Source organism: Odocoileus virginianus, chromosome 34 (genome assembly GCF_023699985.2).
Source record: "Odocoileus virginianus isolate 20LAN1187 ecotype Illinois chromosome 34, Ovbor_1.2, whole genome shotgun sequence".
NCBI lineage: Eukaryota > Metazoa > Chordata > Mammalia > Artiodactyla > Cervidae > Odocoileus > Odocoileus virginianus.
In genome coordinates this window covers 15,705,437-15,716,229 of record NC_069707.1, presented here as the reverse complement: position 1 = coordinate 15,716,229, position 10,793 = coordinate 15,705,437, and the positions used below count along the sequence as shown (strand labels likewise).

General features: G+C 41.9%; 1 long non-coding RNA gene across 1 annotated transcript; it reads right to left on the bottom strand.

Annotated features, from left to right (window-relative positions):
• Positions 1-311: 311 nt before the first annotated feature.
• LOC139033021 (uncharacterized) lies at positions 312-6,352 on the bottom strand. The gene is made up of 2 exons (XR_011485644.1): positions 6,114-6,352; positions 312-1,033 (listed from the first exon to the last, which is right to left on the bottom strand). It is a non-coding gene; the product is annotated as an uncharacterized lncRNA (long non-coding RNA).
• Between the last annotated feature and the right edge of the window lie 4,441 nt (positions 6,353-10,793).

Below are 10,793 nucleotides of genomic sequence, written 5' to 3'. Positions count from 1 at the left end.
ACGATTATTAAGTGAACCTGTAATTGTGTCTTAGGAAGACTGTCATTTTAGAGTGTGAGCAGTGAGAGGGCATAACAGAGTCTGAATTCTCGGTGTTGTGGTTACTTTGGATTTTGCATTTCTCCCTGTAGTCATCTCCACATTTCCTTCAGTAACATTCCTGCTGGTGTTTTTGACCCCAAAACTCACCTTTTCCCTGTCAGTAATGAGATTCAGTTTTCTGAATAGTGTCTTGATTTCTATGGTAACTGTGGTAACACCTCCACAAACACTGCCCCCAACCCCAAAGAAGAAGCCAACAAAGAAGTAAGTTATCATCATACCAGCTCCACCTCAAGTCCTTGAGAGGAAATGGATCTGTTTGGGTGAGGCAGCCACCACCATCCCTCCCGGGAGCCCCTGGTACCACACTTCTGTTCAGCAATGCTCTCCTCCTCTCCTGGGGCCATCCTGCTTTTAGCATCGCTCTGTTATTCCTTGTTTTACTGCAGAGCAGTGGTAATTGATGTCGATGATCTATTAAACAGATGGCGGGATGAGCCGGAAGCATCTTAGTTAAAAGACAGTTCAGTTCTATCATTCTTGTTGAAACACTTTAACCTCTGATTTAATTTTATTCCACTGGGATTGAGGGTTATGGTTTCTGGCTCTTGTTCTGTTGTCATTCACATGGATGCACTCTCCAGAAAAGAGACAAGCTCTCTCTCCTGCCCTTCTTCCCACCCAGATTGAGGGTGTGAGGTGAAAACACAAATAGCATCCACTGAGGGCCTTCTCTGCTGAGGTCTTTTCTGCCAACAGGCAGATGGGGGTGGGTAGCCTCCCTGGCAGGCAACCAGGGAGGACGGAAGAAATCATTACTGCCAAGTGAACCTTGAAATGGTGGGGAAGCTTGGTCTGATGCTGTGAATGCAAACCCATGAGCCTTCTGGAGTTTTCTCTGAAATTTGATCCGAGCGTTTAACCTCTTCCTTCCTGGTCAGACTCTTGGGTGTAGAATGACATAAATGGTACAGCAAATAAAGTATCCAGGCTAAAAAGAAGATAAAGATTGGGATTAGAATGCGTTTTTCTTAGAAGAGTGTCTGTTAAGTGGTTTTCTAGGTGGTGGTTGTTCATACCCTAAGTTGTGTTCGACTCTGCGACCCCATGGACTGTAGCTTTCCAGGCTCCACTGTCCATGGGATTTCCCAGGCAAGAATAATGGAGTGGATTACCATTCCCTTCTCCAGGGGATCTTCCCCACCCAGGGATCAAACCTTCATCTCCTGATTGGCAGGTGGATTCTTTCCCACTGAGTCACCAGGGAAGACCAGTTTCCTACTTTCCTAGGACTATTGTAACAAAGTACCACAAATTGGGTGGCTTAAAATAACAGATTTCTAGTCTGTTAGACTAGAGAGTGAGAAGTGAGAAGGAGTGAGAAGGCAAGAAATTTGAAATCAAGGGGTGGGCAGAGTCATACTTCCTCTGCAATCTGGAGGGGAAAGTCCCTCCTTTCTAGTCTGGTTTCTGGTGTTTGCCAGCAATCTGTGGTGTTCCTTAACTTGCAGACACATCACTCTAATCTCTGCCTCCATGATCACAAGGCTGTCTCCCTGTGAACCTGTTTCTATGCCTCCCTTCCTTTAATAAGGACACCAGCCTTGTTGATTTGAAGCCAACCCTTTCCTGGTGGTTCAGACGGTAAAGAATCTGCCTACAATGCAGGAGACCTGGGTTCAATCCCTGGGTTGGGAAGATCCCCCGGAGAAGGGAATGGCTACCCACTCCCGTATTCTGGCCTGGAGAATTAGACAGACTGTATAGACCATGGGGTTGCAAAGATTCAGACTCAACTGAGCAACGTTCACTTTCACTTTTCACTCCTCCAGTATGACTTCATGTTACTTTACTTCATTACATCTGCAATGACTCTATTTCAAAATAAAGTCCCACCCCGGGGCACTGGGGTTAGGATTTAAGCATACCTTTTGGGGGGATACAATTTAACTCATAACCAGAGAGGATACGGAATCCAAGATTTCCCCACTAAGTGTCCAGAAAACGTTTAGACTGAAGAGGATACTATGGAATCCGTGACCTGGGAAATAGACTTGCAAAATGATGCCCTCAGCCCTGTGGAAGGCTCGCTCGTGGAGCTCTCCAGCTCACCCCGAAAATGACCCTCAGCACTGCTCTCTTGCCTTTCAGGTTCTGACACCATTGTTCCTCCATTTCCCGGAGACCATGGCATGCCCAGGAGAGGACGTGCTCCTGCATTTTGAGAAGTCCGCACTGGGGGCCTGGCCCTGCCAGACCCAGGCATTGTTCTCAGCTGACGTTGAGACTCTCTCTAAGCACACACCTGCCACCTTGTGGTGAGCTTTGCCTTCCCCCCACCACATGAAGGCTTCTTTTTTTTTAATTTAATTTTTATTTTATCTTGGAATACAGTTGATTTATAAGATTATTTTAGTTTCAGATGCACAGCAAAGTGATCCAGTTATGTATATACATACATCCATTCTTTTTCAGATTTTTTTTTCCCAAATAGGTAATTACAGGGTATTGGGTAGAGTTCCCTGTCTCTACACAAATATCAAATGATATCACTTATACATGGAATTTTAAAAAATGATACAAATGAACTTATGATAGAAGTAGAACAAGACTCACAAACGTTGATAACATATCTGTGGTTACCAAAGGGGAAAGATAGGAAGGTGATAAATTAGATGTTTGGGATTAACATGTCCACACTACTATATATAAAATAGGCAGGCTTTTTATCAAGTAAAACAAGAGCCTTTTGCCTCTGCTGACGTCGATGTTGCCTCACAGCCCAAACCAGCAGAGATAGGCACTCCCTTAGCTGTGCTACACCCCTGGGGCTAACCTAGGTACTCTGGTCTTTACATGGTCTACACAGTGCTGTATGTCAATTATTTCTCAATAAAACTGGATCTGAGAGTTGGACCGTAAAGAAAGCTGAGCACCAAAGAATTGATGCTTTCAAACTGTGGTGCTGGAGAAGACTCTTGAAAGTCCCTTGGACAGCAAGGAAATCAAACTAGTCCATCCTGAAGGAAACCAATCCTGACTATTCATTGGAAGGACTGATGCTGAAGCTGAAGCTCCAATACTTTGGCCAGCTGATGAGAAGAACTGACTCATTGGAAAAGACCCTGGTGTTGGGAAAGATTGAAGGCAGGAGGAGAAGGGGATGACAGAGGATGAGATGGTTGGATGGCATCACTGACTTGATAGACATGAGTCTGAGCAAGCTCCGGGAGTTGGTGGTGGACAGGGAAGCCTGGTGTGCTGCAGTCCACGGGGGCACAGAGAGTCATATACGACTGAGTGACTGAACTGAACTGAAAACTGGAAGGAAAAAAATGCCTATGGTTGGGGTTTGAGTGTAATGAATTAATAATTAATCACCACTCTCTCTGCTACTTGGAGTTCAGAGAGACTCAGGTGATAGATAAATGGGAACAAAAATATCAGTTTTATTATTGGTAAAATGCAGATGAAGAATGTGGCACCCATGCTGTGATGATCTAGAAGGTCTATTAACAATTTCATTATTATCTTGACCAGAGTTTTCAGAATAAGGATGCTCAAGAGTAAGCTCTTTTTTTCTATCTTTCCCCCTCTCACTTTGTCTTTCCTTTCTTTTTTTAAATTTTGATTTCTGATTTTAATGATATTGCCTATAGTGTTTGTCATTAAGAATATTATTGATTCAGTTTAAGGTGAATTTTCAAAATCATGTTAAAAGAAAATTTTAGGACTTCTAAAGAAGTTTGTAAAAGTCAGATTGGGTATTAAAGAATATCAGCTAGCTTTTGGAAATTTTTGAAGATTATTGCATAACTTTAAAATATAACCATTTTTTATAGTATAATATATTTAGACTTCCTCATATTTAATTATTCTGTGTTGCTTGGATAAATCTTTTTTTTTATAAATCTTATTTGAATGTATTTAGTGAAGATATGTTTAAAATATATTGATTCATTTAAATTTCTAATTATTTCTGTAAAATTTACAAGTGGGATCTATAAATGTGGTTGCTTTTGTTTTGTTTTTGGTCTATCTTTGTTGAGCTTTGTTAGTAGAATTATTCCTATTTTTGCTCAATAAATTGAGATTTACATATACTTTGAGGTTTTTTATTTAGCCTGGGTAATGTTGTTCTTTGAGTATTTGAAAAGGTCACCATCTGAGGTAGGACACATCTTTTTTTAAACATAACATTCTTTGACAATGTTTTTAATTTTTTATCATAGTAACTGATATTTTTTAGTCAGTTTGAGAATTTTGCTTGTTTTCCCCTGGAAATTGCTGATTTTATTGAGCTTTAAAATGTATCCACACTGAATTGTATGAAGTTTGATGTAATTTAAAATGTCCCTTTGTAACTATTTGAGATACAACCTTAGTTCTAATTTTGTTAAATTGCTTTTTTCTTATTTACATTTGCTAGTGTATGCTGTGTCCTTTTTTCTCTAAAGAATCTGTGCCATTATTTATTTAATAAATAAATTTTTTTTAGAGAAACGTTTAAAAATTGAAATACAAGAATTTAAGGGTAACTGTAATGGTGGTGCTAAGGGTAAAGAATCAGTCTGCCAATGCAGGAGACACAAGAGATGAGGGTTCTATCCCTGGGTCAAAAAGATCCCCTGGAATGGGAAATGGCACCTCACTCCAGTATTTTTGCCTGGAAAATTCCATGGGCAGAGGAGCCTGGCAGAGTACAGTTCATGGGGCCACAAAAAGTTGGACACAACTGAGCACACACACATTGCTAACTAGGGGGAAAAAGAAATTCCAGAAATTTGTATCATATAGTGTTTCATTAAGAATCAGCCCGATGTGTTCTGGGCAACTGATTTTACAGTTAGTCTGTCAAATTGAATCATTAATAGAGTTAAAAAGAATAACATGGTACAACAATGTTCATAGGTGCATTAATCACAATACCCAAAAGGTAGAAGCAACCCAACAGATCCATCAACAGGTAAATGAATAAATGCAGTGTATACACTCCATGAAATATCATCTGGGTTTAAAAAGCAAAGGAATTCTGACATTAGCCACAATGTTGAGCTACGAAATAAGCCAGACATGAAAGGACAAATATAATTCCAGTTATGTGAGGTACTCAGGGTAGTCAACTATGCAGAGATAGAAAATAGTATGGTGGTTGCCAGGGACTAGGGCAGGAGGGAAGAGGGAGTTAAAGTTTAATGGATATTTTTAATGTTTACTGTTTAACAGACTTTCTGACTGGGATGATAAAAAACCATTCTGCAGATGGGAGGTGGGGATGGTTGCACCACAACGTGAATGTCCTCACCTTCAAACTGTTCACTTAAAAATGGCTAAAATGGTAAAGTTTATGTTTTGCATAAACTTTTACCACCATTTTTTTAAAGTATATTTTGCAATTAGAATATTATGCAATCGGCTTTAGGCTTAGTTTAGATGAATCATTCATAAAACAAGAGTATAGTAACTCACTTCATCTACTAAGGAATAGAGAAACAGTGATGCCTAGCCTGCCGTATTAAAGAGATTTTATGTCATTATGTTTCAGAAAAGCACTGAATGCCTTTCTTGGTCTGCAGAAATATTCTTTTATGCTAATATTTCAAGGAAATACTAAAATAGGGAGATCATCCTGGATTATAGGATGGAGCCCATGGAATCAGAAGAGCTCCTGTCCTCTCTCCCCCTGGTTCTCCCACTGGACGGAGAGGGGTAGAGGTGGAAGTCAGAGTAATGTAATGGGGAAAAAACTTGACCGGCTGTTTCGAGTTAAAGTAATCAACATTAATATCTAATCAAAAACTTAAATATAAGGATAATTTAAAAATATAACCTTTGGACCTCTAGACTTTCCAGAGTCTAGACATATGAATAAAAGACATTTCTGATCTCCCAACATTTGTGTTGAGCAATCTCAGCCTCCCAGCTGGGCAGATGAGTCATTGATTACGGACGGGGTGCTTGCCCTAGAGAGAAAGGAGTACAATTTCTCCTGCTCTGCCCACTTTACAATCAGATAGGCTAAAAACTTGGAGACTCACCATGACTTGATTAATGTTTCACAGTGAACTTACCCTCACCAGAAGAGGAGGAAGTATCTTCCTTTCCATTTTACCAGGTGTTATGGGTTGAATGGTGCCCCAAAGGGATATGCTCACGTCCACCAAGACATACTGTCTTTGCAGGTGTAGTTGAGTTAGGATGAGTCATAGGGTGGGCCCAAGTCTAAAATGTCTGGTATCCTGGTGAGAAAAGGAGGAACATACAGACGCAGATTTACAAGGGGAAGGGGAACTGAAAACACACTGGGTGAATGCCATGTGACTCCACAGGCAGGACTAGAGTGATGTTTCTACCAGCCAAGAAGCATCAGCGCTTGCTGGCCTCCACCAGAAATAAAAAGAAAGCCCTGGTCAGATTTCCCCATAGGAACCCCGCTCTGCTGAACCCTTGATTTCAGACTTCTGACCTCCAGCACTGAGAGACAGCACATTTCTGTCCTTTCACGTCGCCCAGTTTGCGGGGCTTTCTTACAGCTGCCTGAGGGCTGCCCCGGTGGCTTCAGACCCCGAAACATCTGCCTGCAGTGCAGGAGAGCCAGATTCGATCCCTGGATCAGGACGATCCCCTCGAGAAGGGAACGGCAACCCAGCCCAGCATTCTTGCCCAGAGAATTCCATGGACAGAGGAGCCTGGCGGGCTACAGTCAGTGGAGTTACAGAGAGTTGGACATGACTGAGAGACACACTTTAGGGAAGGAACTCACCAGACATTCTCTTAAATGCCAAGCAATCAATGCCTCTCCTACAAGTCACCTTGCTTTGTAAACATTCTGCCTCATAATTTTCTTCTTGGAGGAGAAATAAGATGGTGATGATAATTCCATCATCAGATGATAATTTTTTTATTGTGCAGAAAAGCAATAATGAATCTCTACTGGAAGCAAATACAGTATCGATAAATGCTAAGGAATGTGGCTCTGGAACATAACATTTCTCTGCTAAAAACTGTTTCTGACTAATATCACCACAGAGTTTTTGTCTTCTTGTCTAGATTGGATGCCACATCATTTGTGGTTAAACTCTTGCATAAAACGGCATTGTTTTCAAAAGATAATGTAATACAGAGGTTGAGGAATTGCTGTCATTTCTCGTCTGTGGGCCCCAACCCGTGACCAGGCAGTACTGTTTGGATATTGCTTGAGTGAGAAAACGAAGCACTCGGGAAATCCCCCAGTCTCAGAAGTCATGTTTTGATAGAGGCAGAGCCAGTCTCACTTGATGAATTACGTTCCGGAACAATCTCCTGCTTTGTGAGCGCTGTGTTGTCATTTCAGCTTTTCCCTTGAGAGCTCTTTATAGCAGTCTCACCACTTAAATGCTCGTTGGGTTAAATAACATGAAGTCCATGAAATCCCAAAGTCTTTTCCTAAGAGAATGAGACAAAGTACAGACTGGAATATGCTGGGAGAAGGAGGGATGTCATTTCTGATTCCTGCTCTGTAATACCCCCACATCTGGACCTGGTCAACTTCCACCATCTCCAAACTTTATGCCACCATTTCCTCCTCCTCCTCCCCCAGTTTCCTTCCCCAATGAGCCCTCAGTTAGCTCTCATCTGAACGGCTGTAGTGGTTCTTTTTTGATTATGGTTGATTTACAATGTTGTGTTACTTTCAAGTGTACAACAAAGTGATTCATATACATGTGTGTGTGTGACACACACACATATCCTTTTAAGATTCTTATTCCATATACATTTTTACAGAATATTGACTATAGTTCCCTGGGCTATGGCTTCCCAAAGCAGAGACATTACTTTGCCAACACAGGTGCATCTAGTCAAAGCTATTTTTCCAGTAGTCATGTATGGATGTGAGAGTAGGACTATAAGGGAAGCTGAGTGCCAAAGAATTGATGCTTTTGAACTGTGGTGTTGGAGAAGACTCTTGAGAGTCCCTTGGACTGCAAGGAGATCCAACCAGTCCATCCTAAAGGAGATCAGTCCTGGGTGTTCATTGGAAGGACTGATGCTGAAGCTGAAACTCCAGTACTTTGGCCATCTTATGGGAAGAGCTGACTCATTGGAAAAGACCCTGATGCTGGGAGAGATTGAAGGCAGGAGGAGAAGGGGATGACAGAGGATGAGATGACTCAATGGCATCACTGACTCAATGGACATGAGTTTGAGTAAACTCCGGGAGATGGTGAGGGACAGGGAGTCCTGGCATGCTGCAGTCCATGGGGTTGCAAAGTGGTGGACGTGACTGAGCGACTGAACTGAACCGAACTGATGGCTTCCCTGGTGGCTCAGCCGTAAAGAATGCCTCTGCCAAGCAGGAGATGTGGGTTCGATCCCTGGGTCTAGAAGATCCCCTGGAGAAGGAAATGGTGACCCACTCTAGTAGTCTTGCCTGGAGAATTCCATGGACACAGGGTCCTGAAGGTCTGCAGTGCATGGGGTCACGAAAGAGTCAGACACAACTGAGCAACTAAACAACAACAACAAGGGAACATGAGGAGAGACCCTTGAGTCCAGGGGTTCTGGGACTTCAGCAAGTGTCAGGCACCACCTGGAGCGCTTCTTGAAACGGAGTGCTGGGCCCACCTCCAGAGTTTCTGATTCAGTGGATCTGGAGTAGGGCCCAAGAGTTTGCTGTTGTAACAAATCCTCTGGGGATGTGGATGATGGCGATCCAGGACTACCCTTTAAGGACCTCGCTTCCACTTGTTCATGGTGCTTTAGCCACTGTGTACAAGCTCTTCATTTTTCCTTCAGGGTAGAGGAGATTTTTTTTTTTAATTAAAATATTTTAGGTACAATATATACAACATTAAGGGCTTCCCTGTGGCTCAGATGATAAAGAATCCACCCGCATTGCAAGAGAGCTGGGTTCGATCCCTGGGTTGGGAAGATCCCCTGGAAGAGGGCATGGCAACCCACTCCAGTCTTCTTGCCTAGAGAATCCCCATGGACAGAGGAGCCTGGTGAACTTCATACAGTCCATGGGGCTCACAAAGAGTCAGATACGACTGAGTGACTAAGTACAGCACAGCACACAACACTGAATGTACCATCTTCGCTTTTTTTCAGTGTACTGTTCAATAGTATAAGTCCATTCTCACTGTTGTGTAACCATCGCCACTATCCACCACCATCCAGAACTCCTTTTGTCTTACAAAACTGGAACTCTGCATCCATTAGGTGATAGCTCTCCTTTTCCCCTCCCCCAGCCACAGTGAACAATCAGTTTATTTTCTGTCTTTATGAATTTGTCTACATTAGATCTCATACATGTGATTTATACATGGCTTATCCTTTTGTGACTGGATGTTTTTCCACGTAGCAGATGGCTTCAAATTCACTGATGCTGCACCATGGGTCAGAATTTCCCTCTTTTTTAAGGTTGAATAATATTCTAGTGTCTCTACTATATTGTTTATCCATTCATCTGTCCATGGACACTTGGGTAGCTCCCATTTCTTGGCTATGGTGAAAAATAGTACTGTGAATATAAATGTGCAAATATCTCTTTGAGACCCTGCTTTCAATTCTTGTATGTATTAATATATATCCAGTAGTGGAATGACTGGAGCAGTGGAGTTTCTTATCAAGTACCTCATCCTGTGGATTATATGGGATAACGTAGATAAAGAATCAACATAGTGATCACACATAGAAACATAAACTTCTGCATCACACAGTCCTCTGGTCATTAGATCTATATAAACTAAATATCCTTTGATGGTGTTGAAGTTATTAGTAAGGATTGTGTATAGGTGAGGCCAGTTAGATTTAAAAACATTCTGAATTTTTTCCCCTAACTTCACACTTGAACTGAGATAAGATTTTGGTGCAGACATAGGCATATCTTATTGTTTTTGTCTTTTTAGCCATAAGGCTCTTCTTTTAAAAAAAAAAAAAAAAACAGCTTTTTATTTTGTGTTGGAGCATAGCTAATTAACAATGTTGTAACAATTCCAGGTGGGGCAGCAAAGGGACTCAGTGTGTAGGTGTCCATTCCAAACTCCCTAACTATCCCTTCCCCCACTCCTTCTCTCCATCCTTCCTCCTGGCATCCACAAGTTCATTCTCTAAATCTGTGAGTCTGTTTCTGTTTTGGCCACAGCACATGGCGTGTGGGATCTTAGTTTCCCAACCAGGGTTTGAACATGCCCCTGGTAGTGAAAGTGCAGAGCTATAACCAGTGTATCACCAGGGAAGTCTCCAGCATGTCCTATTTTAAGCTCTTAGTGTGAATACTTGATATAACACTTGTTAAATAAGTACTTGATAGAAATGCTTGATGACAGGCTGTTTGTGTGAATCATTAGAAACGGTGCTGCCTCACTCAATGCCCCGGGAAGTCTCTTTCCTGGAAAGTTCTCTTTCACCTCATTTCACTTATCCTGCAAATACACTTGCAGGGTGTTACTAAAGCAGAAGGATTCAAGGACAGGGATAATTAGATTCATCACCAGCACTGGAAGTAAAGACTCATATGTGTGTCTTGGGAAAATATGTTCTCTAGAGTAAAGATGTTCACAGTGCAGTCTTCAGACTGACCAATCCATCCACTCATGATCACCAGTCATGAAACGAGACATGAGCACACAGAGGAATGGAAATTCAGGCAAAGCAACCATATCACTACCCTACACACTGCCTAGGTCAGCTGACTTTTTTTTTTTTTGTAGCAAGTTTCTCAAGGAAGGGAAGAGTGTGTAGATTAGATTCTGGCGCAGGCTCCCTGA